Source organism: Bos taurus, chromosome 7, assembly GCF_002263795.3.
Source record: "Bos taurus isolate L1 Dominette 01449 registration number 42190680 breed Hereford chromosome 7, ARS-UCD2.0, whole genome shotgun sequence".
NCBI lineage: Eukaryota > Metazoa > Chordata > Mammalia > Artiodactyla > Bovidae > Bos > Bos taurus.
The window spans coordinates 62,195,367-62,213,503 of record NC_037334.1 but is presented as its reverse complement, the minus strand read 5'-3'; the positions used below and the strand labels follow the sequence as shown (position 1 = coordinate 62,213,503).

At 38.8% G+C, this 18,137-nt stretch overlaps 2 long non-coding RNA genes across 12 annotated transcripts in view; one reads left to right on the top strand and one right to left on the bottom strand.

Annotated features, from left to right (window-relative positions):
* Positions 1 to 1,570: 1,570 nt before the first annotated feature.
* Positions 1,571 to 6,242, bottom strand: LOC112447458 (uncharacterized). The gene is made up of 3 exons (XR_003035670.2): positions 5,861 to 6,242; positions 4,849 to 4,904; positions 1,571 to 2,017 (listed from the first exon to the last, which is right to left on the bottom strand). It is a non-coding gene; the product is annotated as an uncharacterized lncRNA (long non-coding RNA).
* The window catches only part of LOC112447457 (uncharacterized), a 54,804-nt gene continuing 42,909 nt past the window's right edge, over positions 6,243 to 18,137 (top strand). For 7 of the 11 annotated variants that reach the window (XR_009495313.1, XR_009495319.1, XR_003035667.2 and 4 more), the window contains exons 1-2: positions 6,243 to 6,426; positions 13,700 to 13,976. This is a non-coding gene — a long non-coding RNA (uncharacterized lncRNA). The other 4 variants (XR_009495312.1, XR_009495314.1, XR_009495310.1 and 1 more) reach the window with 4 other exon arrangements.

The following is an 18,137-nucleotide window of genomic DNA, read 5'->3' as shown; positions in this document are numbered from 1 at the left end:
TTCCAATTCTAAGCAAGCAGCAGACATTCGTTAATGAGTACAGTGACATTCTATATTGATAAAATTGAAATCTGTACTGTTTCCATATTGAAAGGAGGAGAAAGAGATCTTATAAGAAGCTTTGCAGAATGTTCAGCTGAGAAAGACTATTTCACAATTTGCCCTGAGAGCCCCAGGAATTAAGACTTAATGTCAAAAGGTTAGTGAGAAAATCATAAGGCAGACATAGATACAGTGCATATTTGCATACATAAGGCAGACACAGGTGTGTGTTTTCAACTGATTCTTCTATGTCAAACTCAAAGAATGACTTACTGCCTTTGTCCTCAGTTGATATTTCAGAGAGTAGTCCACTGTAAAGGGGCACAGAAACTCACATTTTCTGGAATGTGTATGCTCCATTCTGTAGGATTCTGCTTCATGAGTAGAATCTGTATTAGAGGCTTTTAGAGGCTCAACATTGCTCTCTTAAGTCAGCCCCAAAACAAGGGAGAGGCTTGGCCAGCTAACACTTATAATAGGAAGGCAGCTGCTGAATAAGTATTGAAGGACTGTTCTCTTCAGGTGCCCTGAACTCTCTTTAGGAACCAGTCCATGGTCCATGAATCACAGTTACCACATCTAAGCAGATGGTCTGTGAACTTTGGTTAGAAACCCTAGTCTCCACTATATCTGTTGTCCACCCAACCAGTCTTGTTAGTCAAATGATATATATTAATCTCTCCTGAGAACTCCCATTCCTGTTATCTCTCCATTCCAATAATTGATTTAGAATAGTGGGAATAGGAAAAGGAAAAATAAGAGTCAAGTCAGTCTCTATTGTGGACTGAGCCTAGAGTTCCCTTATCTGACAAATGCCTATTTTTTTTCAAACATTGATAATTATGTACACCACTGGCTGCAGTATCAAGGCAGAAAGGAGACCCCAACTTTGTGCAAAAGTAAAGGATGGAACCAATGCACCAGGACTCAATAAATTTCAGAAGCAACCAGCCAAATTTTCTATCACTTAAAATGTACTTATACCCCAGGAAGCTGAACACAGAGAATACCCACTCTGGTCTGGACTTCCAGACCTGCTTCACAGAGCTACAGAACAATCACAAAGGGTTCTGGAGCGTGGGAGAAGGGAAAATGAGGAAGGTGAACCCATCCTCATCTACTACCCAGCCTAGCAGGTCTCATCATGACCCCCTATATCATCCTGGTTTTTCCATTCACTGCCAACAAGTTTTCAGCATATTATATATATGATATTGATTTATATAAATTTCATGTAAATGAATATATAATTGGTTGATTTTGCCAGGAACACTTTTATGCCTTTCATGTGTACTTATGTAATTCTTAATTATAATTCTGTGATTTAAATACTATTATTGTCTCCTTGTTAAATAAAAGGAAACTAGGGAGCATATAATATATGTTATTTGCCAAGGCTACACTGATAGCAAATAGCAGAGCCAGCATCCAAGCTAGGAACTTTGGCTCCAGTCACATTCTTTACCACCAAACTGTGTCATGTAAAATATCATGGTCGTATGGATCAACAGTCCAAATCAGTACCATCGGATGATCACTTATCTCCATTTAGCACTTTGCACAGCAATTTCAACTGTACTCCTGGTACCTTTCACTTGTGGCTCAGAGCAGTGTGCAAAGGCGTGAGACTCTGAGAGGAGGGACTTGCCCTAGGGTCGCAAATGTTAAAGTGCAGAGACAGATTTGAATCCACAACAAATTAGGATGTATTGCTTTCTTCTGCATTTCTCAGAAGACCCAGAGGAAACTGAGGCCAGGAGAGGTTAAATGAGTAGCAGTGTCCTATCTCCAGCTGGTCCAGCTTGTTACTCTACATGTGGTTGTTGCTATACTTGTACAAAGTCCTAGTTAGTCCTTTTCTCTGTATTGAATGTTTGGTTGAAACTTGACCCTTCAGACTCCTTGCGGGGAGTCAGGATTCTTGACCGCACTCATGCAGGAGATAGGAGAGTTCTTTTCTTAGACCAGACAGGTGCTATGTGAAAATAAGAAGAGAATTAGGGAGATGAATAAGGCAGAGGGTGAGCAGGGCAGAGGCTTTCTGTGAATCAGGGGATTTGGTAGCAGTGACTTGTGAACCCATTACCTGTCCTTAGAGCCCACAGTAACCTTTGGAGAAGAGTTATGGGCTTAAGTGTTTCCATCAGCACAGCTGGGTTCAAATCATAGCTCTGCAAGTCACTGGGTGTGTACCCTGAATAGATCATTCAATCTTTCAGGGTCCAGCTTTCTTAATTTGTAAAATAGTGTTGATAGTGTGACTACTCCCAAAATGACAGTTTTATTAAATTAGGTCAACTGTTATTTACCTTATAAGTGGCAAAAAAGTTGCCATCAATACATTTAATTTCTCTTCCCTTATATCCTGTCTTTCTTGATACTCCCCCCTTGATACTGATCTAGGGTAAGTATTAATGAGATATTACTTCTTTGCAAAAGAGAAATGAAAAATAGTGTTTTTTTCCCTAAGACCAGTTTATTTGTGTATGACTCAAAAAAAAAAAAAAGCTGTACATATTTAATATATACAACTGGATGAATTTGGAGATAATAGAAATGCTTTCTTTGAATGGCTTTGTAGTGTTGGGTTGTTTTATCAATCTTGCATGACTGGCAATAAGAACTAACTTAGGTGTATTCAACAGAGAGAAAAAAACATTGGATATATAGGCAGAATGACTGTGAAAGAGAATAAAAATGTGTTATGTACTGATGAGCAAGTTTAGGAATGACAGAAACCTTGTCGGTGGAAATAATGCAAACCAGAAGACAGTGGAGTAACTTCTTTACATTACTAAAAAAAAAGAAAACTGTCCATATAGAATTCTTGGCCCATTAGAAATATATTTTAAAAACAAAGGTTAAATGAAAATGTCTTCAGAACTACAAAAGCTGAAATAATTTATCACCAACAGATGTGCACTGCAAAAGAGTTTAAAGAAAGTCCTGAAAGCAGAATATAAAATGACAAATGTGGAGCAGTAGGCTAAAAGATAGTATTTGGAGGGTAGCCACGAGAGTGGGAAGCTGAAGGTGAATTGAGACAAAGATCCTTGAAACTGAGCAGAAAGATAAGGATTCAGATTCACTTTCAACAACACTGATATTAGTAATGCTAGTATTATTAATATCAAATACTACTGAATGCTGGCTCTGATGCCAGGCAGTATGCAGAAAGATTGACATTTATTATTTAAGTCTATAAAATTAATATTTGCATTATTTCCATCAACAAGTTTTCTGTCATTCCTAAACTAGCCCAGTATACCCATTTCACCCAAAGTAAGCTAATGTTAGAAAGAAGGATAGTGTTAACACCTCATATCTAGGCTTTACAATCAAACAGACTTGTCATCAAATCCCAGTTCATTTATTTTCTATCTTTATGACTTTGGGTAAATTATGTCATGTCTCTGAATTTCAGTGTCTTCATTTGTAAAATCACCTGCAATGTGGGAGACCTGGGTTCACTACCTGGACTGGGAAGATCCCGTGGAGAAGGGAAAGACTACCCACTCCCGTATTCTGGCCTGGAGAATTCCATGGACCGCATAGTCCATGGGGTCGCAAAGAGTCAGGCATGACTGAGCTACTTTCACTATCACTATTTGTAAAATGGGGATAGTATTAATTTTATAGACATTACGAAGACTTAAATAATAAATGTTAATCTCTTTGCATAGTGCCTGGCATCAGAGCCAGCATTCAGTAGTATTTGATATTATTAATAATACTAGCATTACTAATATCAGTGTTGGTGAAAATAAATCTGAATCCTTATCTTTCTGCTTAGTTTCAATGATCTTTGTCTCATGTCTCAGTTCACCTTCGGCTTCCCACTCTTGTGGCTACCCTCCAAATACTATCTTTTACCCTACTGCTCCACATTTGTTATTTTATATTGTGACATTACATTTCTTGAGTACATCTTCCCAACTTTGCACATGTCACAGTAACCTACTTTCATCATACTTGCTCTTCAATTTAAATTCTAAGACATTATTTCTACCTTATCTAGCAGATGGCCTACTTTGATTCTTCCAGAAAAAAACAGGTATTCATGAATGGAATTCATTCATGTTGCATCTTCTAACACACAAAATTGTCTGCAAACAAATCATTTTATTTTTCTCTCCAATCTCAGAATTATCCAAGGGTAATCTTGCATCTCTTCCCAAATTTTTTTCAAAGGTGGTCTAGAACTCCTTTCTACAACTTTACTATTGACTAGTCATTTCAATACATCATATCACCATACTCTGTTTCATGGCAATTACATATCTCTCTTTTTGTATCACATGTAAGAATCTATTTTCCAAATCTGGTAGACACTAACCTTAAATTAATGCAACCCTGAGAAGAGTCTTTCAGTGTGATAGCACATTCATTCCATTATCACTCTTTTCCATCCCACCACTCTTTGGTTTTCCTTTTTCCTCTCTGGTCATTTCCTCTCAGCTCCCCTAGAAATTATTCTTCCTTCCTTCATCTGTCCCAGAAGGGTTATTTAACGTTTGCTAGGCTCTGACTTTCAGTCCTTTTCTGTCAAGGGGCAGCCTTAGTCCAAGATCAGAGAGCAGGCCAATGTGTTCACGCTTTCTGTCCCTCCCCCACTTCCCACATCCCTCCTGGTCTTGGGAAGTAGTAGCTCTCCCCTGTTGCTAGCCAGAGGATGCTTCACCCCCAGGGATGTCTCTCTTGGATCAGCTGTGTCAGTCAGTTTCAACTAAGTTATGTTGCAGATAAACACCTCCCCCCAAAATCTTAGTGATTTGCAACAAAGAGTTTCTTATTCCATTTACATACCTAGAGTGCCTCAGCTCCAGGATGCAGGTTGATGGGTTATCTGGGATATTGCTCGTCTTAGAGGGAAGGAAAAAAAAGAGAAAGTGGTAAAAGATGATTCTTAAAGACCTTCTTCAAAGGAGCACATAATTCACATCCATTAGCTGAAATAAGCATATGTTCAGGTCTTAAATGGTACAAAACTCTAATTATCCCTCAGTGAGGGACTTCGTGTGGCAGACAGACTTGAAGACCGTCCCCGTTTATACCAACACCTATACGGTCATCCTTTGTGCAATTCCCTGGAGTGTGGTCACAGGATCTGTGACTTGCCTCTAACAGAGACCATGGCAAAGGTGACAGGGTGTCGCTGCTGTTATTATGTAACAAAGATGAAAATCTCGTACTAGTAGAAGTTCTTCCTTGTTAATTTTGATGAAGTACTCTGCTCATGTTGAGAGCTGCACTGTGGAGAGTGTGCCACATGACAGGGAACTGAGTGAGGGTCTACCTGACAGCCAACAAGGAAGAAAACTGGTGAAAAAATGAATTGGAAGTACAAGTAAGCTTGGAAGTACATCCTTGTCTAATTGAACATTCAATGAACCCCAGCCTTGACTGACAACTTCATTACAATCTATGAGAAACACTGAAGCAAAGGATCCAGTTAAATTGTTCCTGGACTTCTGAGCTACAAAATCTATGAAATAGCAAACCTGTATTTTTTTTTAATCATGAGTTTTGGGTAATTTTTAATGTAATAATAGTCATAGCAATGTTCAAAGGCTCTGATAAGATAGAAAATATTTTTGAAAAATAATTAAATTTGCCTGGTCCACTTGTATGGCCACAAGTATTACCTCCTTTAACTTAGCATGCAAAATATCCTCACCCCTTCCCAAAAGGAGGCAACCAAAATTTCCATCATTTTGGCCTAAGGCTGAAGGTTCAAGATTTCATCATAGTTTCTATGTAAGTTTCAGATATACCTTCTCTTAATTCAGAGACCTGTGAACTAAAAATTACAACTTACCTGCCTCCCAAATCCAGCATTCAATGAAAGAACAGAGACAGACCAGCCACAGTGAACATTTCCAATTTTGAAAGAGAAAGACTGGTTGGCTGTGGTTGTCTCTTACACTGATAGCCACTAATGAACAACTCCTAGAGTTTGCCTCATTTAGTCCCCTCCTCTTGAATTTAAACTGGTCTTGTGACTTGTTTAAATAGTAGAATACTACAGAAGTACATTTGAACTAATTCCTGTCCTAAGCCTTAAGAAGTCCTAACAGCTTCCAATTGTGTACTGCCAGGGCCCAGTTTCCAGCCACCATAAGGAAAATGTATGATTATCCTGAAACTACAATACTTTTAAGGAAACCTATGTGAGCCACCTGGAGAGGCCACATGGAGGAGAAGCAGAGTGCACCAAATGACAGCCTCACCTGAGATTCCAGCCAACAGCATAGACCAACTGCCACCATCGGGGACATTCCAAATCCGTTGAACCTCCAGTGAGCCATCGTGGATATTCTAGACCAGTTGAGCCTTATGATGACTGCAGCCACAGTTCACACCATACAGAGAAAAACTATTCAGGTGAGCCCAACTAATCCACAGAGTCGTGAGCAGCAATAAATGGTGGTTGCTGATTGCAGCCAGTGAGCAAGGCAGGTACACTGTCCCTGAGTACCTGGCCTAGTGGTTGTGTCTGTATGTGTACAGGGGCCCTAAGATGGGAGGCCCCAAAGCAGCAGCAGAAGTGGCGGTGGGCACAGCCCCAAGAGAGTACAGGGGGAACAGCTTTCAAATGGGGCAGCACAGGACCTGGGTGGTAGGCTGTTGGCTTCCAGACCTCATCCCTAAGTGTTTGCAATGATTACCTCTTGGTTCTGAGCACTGGGACAGGTACTGCAGACGCCCAGCCTGTAAACTTTGTCAGTAAAATATTATAAAATAACATCATATATGTGGACATTGCAATAAAACATATCAGAAAGTTATTAGTATTATTCTGGTTTTGGAAATTGCTGAGTCATTACAAGCAAGTACCCATAGGCTTAAAGATAGAAATTAAATTTAAAGATCACACAATTTAACAGAAAAAAGCACTATTTTTATATGAAACTTTGCATAAATCAATTATTCAGAAGGCACCTTGAAACTTAATTTTTCCTTGTAGTTCATTAAATTGCCATTGCAGGCTTCCCTGGTGACTCAGATGGTAAAGAGTCTGCCTGCAATGCTGGAGACCCGGCTTCAATCCCTGGGTCGGGAAGATCCCCTGGAGAAGGAAACGGCAACCCACTCCAGTACTCTTGCCTGGAAAATTCCATGGACAGAGGAGCCTGGTAGGATACAGTCCATGGGGTCGCAAAGAGTCGGACACGACTGAGAGACTTCACTCAACCTTTCAATTCAGACAAGAAACTCACTTGTATAAAGAGTTAAATCTTTCCAGAAAAAGTGTTATGTCAGACTTAACAACTTTACATGAACTATCGTTTATCCTTCAAAATAGTTTATCAGAAATATGTTCCAGGGTTGTCACCACCAAAAAAAACTCATCACAGCTCCAGTAACAGTTCCAGTAGCAGAAAGATTCTTTTCAAAGTTAGATACTTTAAAAAATTAGGTATAATCTTACATTTACTAAAACTACCTCATATTGCTTTCAGTTATACCCATGTGAAAGTAAAGGTGCTAAAGCTATAAATTGTGATGACCTAATAAATTTGCAGAAAGGTAAGCCAAAAAAATCAATGATCAATCAAGAAGTCATAAGAGTACAGTATTTTATTCATTATTTTATATAAATTATGTCTAAATAGTTTTTACAACTTAAAAATTTATGTTCTTATATATCGCTATTACCTCTATTATATTTTCTAAGTAATAAATATTTTAAAGGTAAAATCTTTATATTTTAGAATTTTCAGTAATCTTCTCTTTGAGTTTTGAACAAGGGTATCCATGTTACCATTTTGCAATGGAACCTAAAATTATGTAATATATCACACACTATTTACTCAATTATTTTTATTTTGTAATAAAATTTTTCATTTATAGAGCATATATATTTTGTTTTAGTATTCTTTCAGTAGATTTATATGTTGATGCATTTTATAAAATTGCATACCTTTAAGAAAATCCTAAAATTTGATATTATGCCTAGAGCACACTGCGGTTGTATATCAGCTCTTCTTGAAGAAACATGAACAGTAATTCATATTATTTGAAGGAAAATAACAAGAATTCCTACTATCTGGGTTTTTTTTTTAATTTAATTGGAGGATAATTTTTTTACAATATTGTATTGATTTCTGCCATACAACAATGTGAATCAGCCATAAGTATATCTGCTCCCTCTTGAACCTCCCTCCCACCTCCCACCCCATCCCACCCCTCTGGGTTATTGCAGAGCACCAGGTTGAACTCCCTGTGTCATACAGCAATTTTTTACTATCTGTTTTACATACGGTTATGTGTATGTTTCAGTGCTACGCTCTCAATTCGTCCCACCCTCTCTTTGTCCTGCTGTGTCCACAAGTCTGTTCTCTTAAGTGAGGTGAAAGTTGTTCAGTCGTGTCCAACTCTTTGCGACCCCATGGACTATACAGTCCATGGAATTCTCCAGGCCAGAGTACTGGAGGCTTTCCCTTCTCCAGGGGATCTTCCCAACCCAGGAATAAAACCCAGGTCTTCCGCATTGCAGGCTGATTCTTTACCAGCTGAGCCACAGGGGAAACCCAAGAATACTAGAGTGGGTAGCCTGTCCCTTCTCCAGCAGATTTTCCTGACCCAGGAATCAAACCAGGGTCTCCTTCATTGCAGGTGGATTCTTTACCAACTGAGCTATCAGGGAAGCCCTCTGTTCTCTTTATCTACATCTCTATTCCTGTCTTGCAAATAGTTTCATCAGTACCGTTTTTCTAGATTCCTAATATATATGTTAATGTACAGTAGCTGTTTTTCTCTGACTTCCTTCACTCTGTATAACAGGCTCTAGGTGCATCCACCTCACTAGAACTGACTCAAATGTGTTCCTTTTATGGCTGAGTAATATTCCATTGTATACATGTACCACATCATCTTTATCTTCATCTATCGATGGGCATCTACGTTGCTTCAGTGTTCTGGCTATTTTAAATAGTGCTGAAGTGATCACTGGGTACATGTGTTTTTTTAAAGTATGGTTTTTTCAGGGTATGTGCCCAGTAGTGGGATTGCTGGATCATAGGGTAGTTTTATGCTTGGCTTACTCCTTGGAAGGAAAATTATGACCAACCTAGATAGCATATTCAAAAGCAGAGACATTACTTTGCCAACAAAGGTCCGTCTAGTCAAGGCTATGGTTTTTCCTGTGGTCATGTATGGATGTAAGAGTTGGACTGTGAAGAAGGCTGAGCGCCGAAGAATTGATGCTTTTGAACTGTGGTGTTGGAGAAGACTCTTGAGAGTCCCTTGGACTGCAAGGAGATCCAACCAGTCCATTCTAAAGGAGATCAGTCCTGGGATTTCTTTGGAAGGAATGATGCTAAAGCTGAAACTCCAGTACTTTGGCCACCTCATGCGAAGAGTTGACTCATTGGAAAAGGCTCTGATGCTGGGAGGGATTGGGAGCAAGAGGAGAAGGGGACGACAGAGGATGAGATGGCTGGATGGCATCACTGACTCGATGGATGTGACTCTGAGTGAACTCCGGGAGTTGGTGATGGACAGGGAGGCCTGGCGTGCTGCGATTCATGGGGTCGCAAAGAGTCAGACACGACTGAGCGACTGATCTCATCTGATCTGATCTGATCTTGCAAGGAATCTCTATACTATTCTCCATAGTGGCGGAATTAATTTACATTCCACCAACACTGCAAGAGGGTTCTCTTTCTACATTTCCTCTCCAGTAGTTATTGTTACCCTGGTTTTGATCCTAGTACTCTAAGTCACTCTCTCATCACTGTTCTTGGAGATGTCCCCCAAATTTAGAACAGTTCTGTCAATTCTGCTGAATTACTTGAATGAGAATTTCTTCATTCTGTGTTGGGAAAAGGATTTAGGTAGCTGCAGCTATTAAGTGTATTGAAAGTGAAAGTGAAAGTGTTACTCAGTGGTGTCTGACTCTTTGCGACTCCATGGACTGTAGCCCACCTGGCTCCTCTGTCCATGGAATTCTCCAGGCAAGAATACTGGAGTGGGTGCCATGTCCTTCTCCAGGGGATCTTCCTGACCCAGGAATTGAACCCAGGTCTCCCACATTGCAGGCAGGTTTTTTACCATTCAAGCTACTTGGGAAGCCCATTAAATGTATTAAATGTTACTTAATATTGCATATTCTGTAGGGGCAGAGAAGATGACCTAGGATTGCCTATGGCTGAAAAGGTGGTTGTTAGAGAAAAGATTGGCCTGGGAGCTTAGTAAGAGTTAGTGAACATTAGTTGAGATTGTCAGAAATGAGATGGATTCTATGATAAAATAGCAACTATGTAAAGACTAAATCACCCAGTAATTTTAATAGGTTAATTTATAACTTCTTATAACTTCTTTGTGTTTATGGTGTCTTCCCCCATTATTAGCCAGAAATCTCTGTGAATCAGACCTGCTGATGCTGGCCTCTGAATATAGTGGCTATTGTGATACTGGCAGCCATATCCCAGGGATTGGGATCATGAGAGGATTTGTTTGACATTTCATTCAATTGGCAGACTCTGTAGAGAAAAGTCTACATAAGTTCTTAAGTTGCCATTGCCATTATTAAGATACTGGACTGAATGCTTTGAGAAACAAACATCAAAGCTCTCAAAAATTATAATAAGCATGTGACTTGAGGTTAAAGACTGGCAAGAAAAATTAAATAACAGTATAAGTGACCTGTTTGACAACTCTTTCTTCTACATTTTAATTAATTTTTAATATGTTTTGCTTTATTTTGAAAGTATTTATATGGGATAAACATTTTAAATGCATTTCTCTAGAATGCTTATTAACTCACTGTAATTTTTATATGTATTATTATAGATATATATGGTTTATCTCAGTTGAATGATTTCCTTTGTCCCAAATGTTCTTTCTTATGCTGAATCCCCTTAGATTTTAAATTCAAAGTCTGAATAGTGTTGCATGACATTTGACACATAAGTTCGATCTCTATGGAAAACTAAGCCAAGTATCATGGGCTCCATGATAAAATATCTAGTTCATAGCAAGAACCAAATTAAACATAATACGGAGTAATTTTTGTTTTCTCGTTATTGTGAAATTAAGATTATCATTTATGCAAATAATTCTCAAAGTATAGTGTTCATTATGAATACAAGTTTTACTCCAATCCAGTTGAATTTTTGGAGCTGGAATGTTTTCTAAGCTCTAGCTAATGGAAAGAAAGCTTGAAATATGGTAATATGGAGATGTTTTCTGAAAATATCAAGTGATAACTCTTTCTAGTTATGCTGAAGCCAACAAGTACCAAGATTTTGAACTCTGTTGTTCTCAGGTTCATTTAGACACACCAAACAGACAGTATGTATTGCACATATACTCTGCAGATTTTGTTGCGTGTAGGATTTCCTGAAATGAGCATGAGAGAAACAGAAGTTTCATAACTGCTTGATGTTTTTTGGCCCAATCTAACTGGAATGATGAAACTGTTATTCATTGAGTCTGGGATAATTGTTGGAGAAACAGGTTTTGGAGGGAAAATATAATGGTTTCATATATAATGTTCATCTTTTTATCTATGGGCTTCCCTCGTGGCTTAGAGTACAAAATCTGCCTGCAATGCAGGAGACCCAGGTTCAGTCCTTGGGTTGGAAAGATCCACTGGAGAAAGCAATGGCAACCCACTCTAGTATTCTTGCCTGAAGAATTTCATGGACAGAGGAGGCTAGCAGGCTACAGTCCATGGGGTCGCAAAGAGTCGGAAACAACGAAGTGACTAACACTTGCACTTTCACACCTTTTTTATTGATACGTAAGAGTTTCTTAATGGTAGGCGAATATAGCTTTCACTTGATGCAAGTTGTAATTTTTACTGTTTTATGAGTTATTTTTAACATAACTAATTATAAATATTGTTAAATTTTAAATTTTTGATCATTATTGTATCTTTTATATTGATTGTATCTTTTATATCACAGATTTAAAAATTTTTTCCTCTTTATTTCCTTTAGTATATTTTAATCTTACTTATATAATATATAAAATTTTTGTATATGTTTGAGCTTTTTGTGTTCTTTTGAGAAGATAGTATATATAATCCAAGTCTGAAAATTTGGATATCAAGGGCCATTGGCACATCTCTGTATCATGCTTCCTCTAATTTGTCTGCATTGTTCATGATTTTCTGCCTCATTGAAGTCTGCTGTAATGCATATATTGAAACATGCTTGAATTTCATCAGATGCAAACTGATTGTATCATTTCTATTTCTAATTTGCTCTAAATTAGTTCATTCCATCTTTCATGCTTTCTGCCTTTAGCCTTTTTCCCTGATCGCATTGCATGCCTTTTTGGTCCTCAATATGGATCAGAAACGGAGAGCTGGGAAATGTATAAAAAGAAGTTTGAAACTGTGAAGAATTATGAGTCCAGAGGATAGTTCAGAAAGGTGAGGATCAGAAACATTCTCATTTGAGCCCAACATCCATTTTCATGCATGCTCAGAAGCATGTCATTGTCTTTGACCAGGTGACCTAAAAGAAGCCAAGTTCCACAATGTGGAACTTGTACAGTATGGTGTCTGAGGAGTGCATCTGGGAGTGATCTGACATATGCTGACTCATTCCCCCACTGCTCTCAGCACTGCAGTTCATTTTCTGCAGCTCCCTGCAAAATGAAAAGAATTAACAGCAGCTATGTAACTCTCAATGTAAATTTCCTCTAGGAAATACTAACAAAGATACAAAGATCTTTGTACTAACAAAGATAACCAAAGAAGTTCTCATCTGAGAATGTTTTCTATCCGAATTTTTGCATTTCTTATTGTGAAGAAATTTGAAATTTACTGATTATAGAGCAAAACTTAGAGAACAGAAGTTAGTCTTGTAGGTTCCTTCTCTGCACGACTGATGGAATACATAAAGATAAGAAGCTCTAGACTTAAATGGCTCCCTAGAATTGACTTGTACAGCACATGTCCATCATGCACAGTGAACACTGATCTCTAACTCTGAAGCCAGAATACATCCTAGAACAAAAATCTGTTTTTTGGAGGTGTATATGGTAGTTTGGACCCTTCCAGAGATAGATGTTATGCTTTCTGTTTGCTTGTATCCTAAATTAATGATTAGTAAAATTTGCCTTTAAGGTGCATAATTTCTCTGCTTTGACAATTTGACTTCTGTTGTAGTATAATGACTTTTGATTAGAACTGTATCATTCAACCAACTTTTACAGTGCTTCTGAAATTACTATAAAGTCTTACTCAGCTTCTCACTATTATCTTCTTTTCTTTCATATTTTTTTATCTCAACTCTTAAAAGTTACTTGTTCTTGCCTTTTTCTTCTATATTTGATTCCTTAGGATAATCATTTATTTTGAAGGAAATTCTTCACTGTTGCTCCCCTAATGACTCAGACAGTAAAGAATTCACCTGTGATGTGGAAGACCTGAATTTGACCCCTGGATTGGGAAGATCCCCTGGAGGAGGGCATGGCAACCCACTCTAGCATTCTTGCCTGGAGAATCCCCATGAACAGAGGAGCCTGGTGGGCGACAGTCCATGGAGTCACAAAAAGTCAGACTTGACTGAGTGACTGAGCACTCTACAGGAGATAGGCCGTCTTTCCATTTAGTCCATCATATTCAGAATACTGAAAGTAGAATCAAATCACTTTCTGATTTCTTAATTGAGCTGCTTGTTCCTTTCTCATTTCACAGAACAGGAAGTTCCTCACATGTTCTCATCAAGAACAGAGTTGCCAGAGTTGTCCATCTGGTTTGTAAAGATGCAGGATGGTCTCAGAACCTGAAGCAAGCTGGAGAGACCTCCAAAGACATAATTTAAAGCCACACTCTGAAAATAACAGAGCAAATGGGAAAGGCCTGTTCTCCACTGAGTTTTCAGTCCTGGGAACTGAGCTAAAAAAGATTGTGGCCTCTTCAAACCTCAACACCAGTCTCAACCAGAAAGATGAAATAAATATTTCTCATTCAGGTTAGTTTGTCTATAATTATATCTCATTGCCTGGAAAAATGTTTTAAGACTGAGTGCACACTGCTGAGTTTCTAATTGGAAGAGAAATGATATTGAGTTCCTGTACTGTATTTTTCAGGCAACTTTCCCTAATCTATATTATTTCCTTCTTTCCGCTTGCTTTGGGTTTAGATTGTTTCCCCAGATATTTAAGAGATAAAGTTAGGTTGTTGACTTAAAATCTTTCCTCTTGTTAAATGTAAGCATTTACAGCTATAAACGTTTCTGTGCCATTCACTCATTCACTCGTGTTGCCTTAACCCTGTGGGTTTGGGATGAGGGGATCACACTACTGCAACAGGCTTCTATGATCACCACACTCATACGGCCCCCTGGGGAGAGATCAGCAGCTCCTGGTGACATACTAGAAGTGCCCTCCATGACAAGGCCAGGCTTGTAGCTCTTTCTATAGCCATTTTAAACATTTTTAGTATATTTCACAAATGCCTGCCGTGGCCATGCTGGCTCCACTTCATCCTGGGTACCTGAAGGCTGCTCTAGCCAGACCTGAGATTAACTGTCCTATGTCTGCATCCTCAGTTGCTCTCATGTTTGTAGCACCTGTAGTGGGTACGTGGTAAGTGTTGTCATTGCTAATGCTACCTCTGTTGTTGTTAGGCCCCACCAGTTTCCGGATTGCAAGAAAGAACGTGCTTCTCTGGAGTAAAGGATAAATTCAGTAGGCCTGGGTTGTCTAAAACCTGCATGTTCCAAAGAAAGATTTGACCCTTGCCAGGCTCCCAGAAGTTAACCTCTGAGTTTTTGGAATATTGTGACTGATAAAAGCTCAGTTTTTACATGGGGCTTTGGTACACTTGACAGCAGTTTGACATCTGAGAGACTAAGTAACTAAGGTCAGCCATGTCACTCCTTTTCTAAATGACTGATCCTGAATAAAAACTCTGGACACCCGGCTCAGATGAACTTTGTGGGTTGGTAATACTTTGTGCATATTGTCTCTCATTGTTGCTAGGGGAATTAAATGTCTGTATCAGTCCATGGGGAGAGGACAAAATCTGCATCTGATGGTTCTTCTAGATTCTTCCTTTTCCTTGGCTAATTTTTTTTTTTTTCTGCATTATGTGGCATATGGGATCTTAGTTCCCAAAACAGGGATCAAACCTATCTCCCCTGAGCTGGGAGTTGTTATTGTCCAGTCTAAGTTGTGTTCAACTCTTTATGACCCCATGGACTGCAGCATGCTAGGTCTCCCGGTCCTTCACTATCTCCCAGAATTTGCTCCAATTCATAAGCATGAATTCTTATTCATGGAAGCATGGAATCTTAACCAGTGGACTGCCAGGTAAGTCCCCCTTATCTAATTTTAATCTGTATCTTTTTTTCTCTTTTTAAAATTCATTGATAGTAATTCATTGATAGTATTAGTTTCAGGTGTACAGCATAGTGATTCAAAGTTTTTATAGCTTATATTTCATTATGGTTATTATAAAATATTGGATATATTCCTGAAAGATTGCTGCTGCAAGCCGTGTATTATGCTGGGATTCGTATCCTATCCCCAGAGGAGAGGATTTCGATCCAGGGTCAGAGACAAGGCTTGACTACTTGGAGCTTTTTGTGTAGCAAAGTTTTATTAAAGTATAACAGAGATAGGGAAAGCTTCTGACATAGAAAGGGGACAGAAAGAATGCCCCTTTGCTAGTTTTTAGCAAGGTGTTTTATGTCTGTTAGAAAGCTATTAGTCAGGTAAGAAAGACACCTCAAGGCTGAGGGAGTTTTACCAGGCCCCTCTCCCACAATATGCATTTTTGAGATAGGATGGCAAGAGGTGTGTCATCCCCTGGCCATAAAACAATTGACATAAATGCTGGTTTGTTGAGCCATTATCAGCCTAAGGTTTGAGAAAAGAAAAAAAGTTAGTCTTAGGCAGAACCATTTTGAAGAAAGGCAGATTCCAAAGCAAATACATAGTTTCATTACACAGCTTAAGAAAAACGTTTCCATTAAAAAAAAAAAAAACAAACTGCATTGGTTAGCTCAAGGAAGAACCAGGTGTCCTCAACACAGAATTAAAAGCCTCTTTTAAATTTGTGTAGAGAAGTAAAAAAAAAAAAAAAGCATCTGCCACGTGGAGTTTATTTCCTCCTGCCACTTGGGGACCTCTGGCCTTCCTGCCTGTTACCCTCTCACCCCCTGTGCTCTAGCATATATTCTTTTTTTTTTCTAGCATATATTCTTGTAGCTTGTTTATTTTGTACATAGTTGGTACCTCCGTATCTCCTACCTCTCCCTTTTGGTAACTACTACTTTTTTTTTCTTCTACTGTCAGTCTGTTTCTGTTTCATTATAGTCATCTTTTTATTTTTTAGATTCCATATATAAATGATAAGATACAGTATATGTCTTTCTCTGACTTAGTTCACTAATACCCACTAGGTCCATTTCATTCTTTTTTTTCCTTTTTTTGAGGTCAGATGGCATGTGGAATCTTAGTTCCCTGACCAGGGAGTAAACCTGTGCCCTCTGCAATAGAAGCACGAAGTCTTAGCCACTGGACTGCCAGAGAAATCCCAAAATTTCATTCTTTTTATGCCTGAATAATATTCCATTTGTGTGTGGGTGTGTGTGTATATACACACCACGTCTTCTTTATCTGTTGAGGGACTGATCATCTGTTGCTGACTATGGTCATTCATGTTGCTATGAATATTAGGATGCATGTATCTTTTTGAATTAGTGTTGTTTTCTTCAGATATGTACCATGGAATGAAATTTCTGGATCTTTATTGCAGTTCCTTTTTTAGTTTTTTGAGGGGACTCCATCTTGTTTTTCACAATGGCTGTACCAATTTACATTCCTACAAACAGTTTCTTCATAGGAAAAAAGGTTTTTCTCCACATTCTCACCAACATTTATTATTTGTGGTATCTTTGATAATAACCATTCTGACAAATGTGAGGGGATACTTATTTGATCTGCATTTCTCTTATTAGTAATGTTGAGCATCTTTTCACATGTCTATTGACCATCTGAAATTCTCCTTTGGAAGAATGCCTATCAGCTCCCCTGCCCATTTTTAAATAGAATTGTTTGCTTTTTGTTGTGAGACAGTATGAGTTCTTTATATATTTTGGATATTAACCCTTATAAGGTATATGATTTGCAAATATTTTCTCCCATTTGGTAGGCTGTCTTTTTCATTCTGTCAATGGTTTTCTTTGCTATGCAGATCCCATTTGTTTTTTTCTTTTGTTTTCTTTACCTTAGGAGACAGATTTTTATAAAATATTGCTACAATTTATGTCAAAGAGTGTTCTGTTTTCTTCTTGGAGTTTTATGGTTTTCAGTCTTACATTTAGCTCTTTAATCCATTTTGAGTTTATTTTTGTGTATGGTATGAGAAAATGTTCTAATTTCATTCTTTTACATGTAACTGTCTAAATTTCCCAGACTGCTTATTGAAGAGTGTATCTTTTCCCTTTTTCTATTCTTGCTTCTTTTGTCATAGATTAATTGACTGAAAATGTGTGGGTTTATTTCTAGCTGTCTACTCTATTCCACTGATCTTTGTGTCTGGTTTTGTGCCAGTACCATACTGTTTTTGTAACAGAACAGGAAGAGCACAGCCCTGGGCATGTAGCATTGCTATGCCTAATTTACTCCACATCCTGTTACTAGGCAACTAGGTCTTGCCCAGCCATTGGTCGATGCCTCAGTGGGCCCCACCCACAAGCAGCCAACTGTCAGTGAGTGACCGTTAGTTGTCCTGCTCAGCTATTGTTCAGCACTGCAGTGGGCCCTGCCCAGTGGTAACTGTCAATGAGGGACCATTGGGAAAATGATTCAGCCAAGGGGTGGTAGTGTGGTGGTCATCAGGTGCAAAGTGAGGTAAGAGGCAGATTCAGGCCTTCTCCTGGAGGCCCGCCAGCTTACCTAGCCTTGGGCCAGTGAGTGAACTAGAGGCTCTGGGGAACAAACTAGAGACTACATCCTGCAGGACTCCAGAGCCTCTCATTAAGGCCCTCCACTAGCTTTGGCCCAGGCCTTGAGGCAGCGGTGAGCCTCTCCCCTGTCCCCGTCTCTACAACATAATAGCGGCGGCTGTCTGTATGGGCTACAGTCTGTGAGCCCTAGTCTCCTGCTTTGGGCAGCCTGAGAAG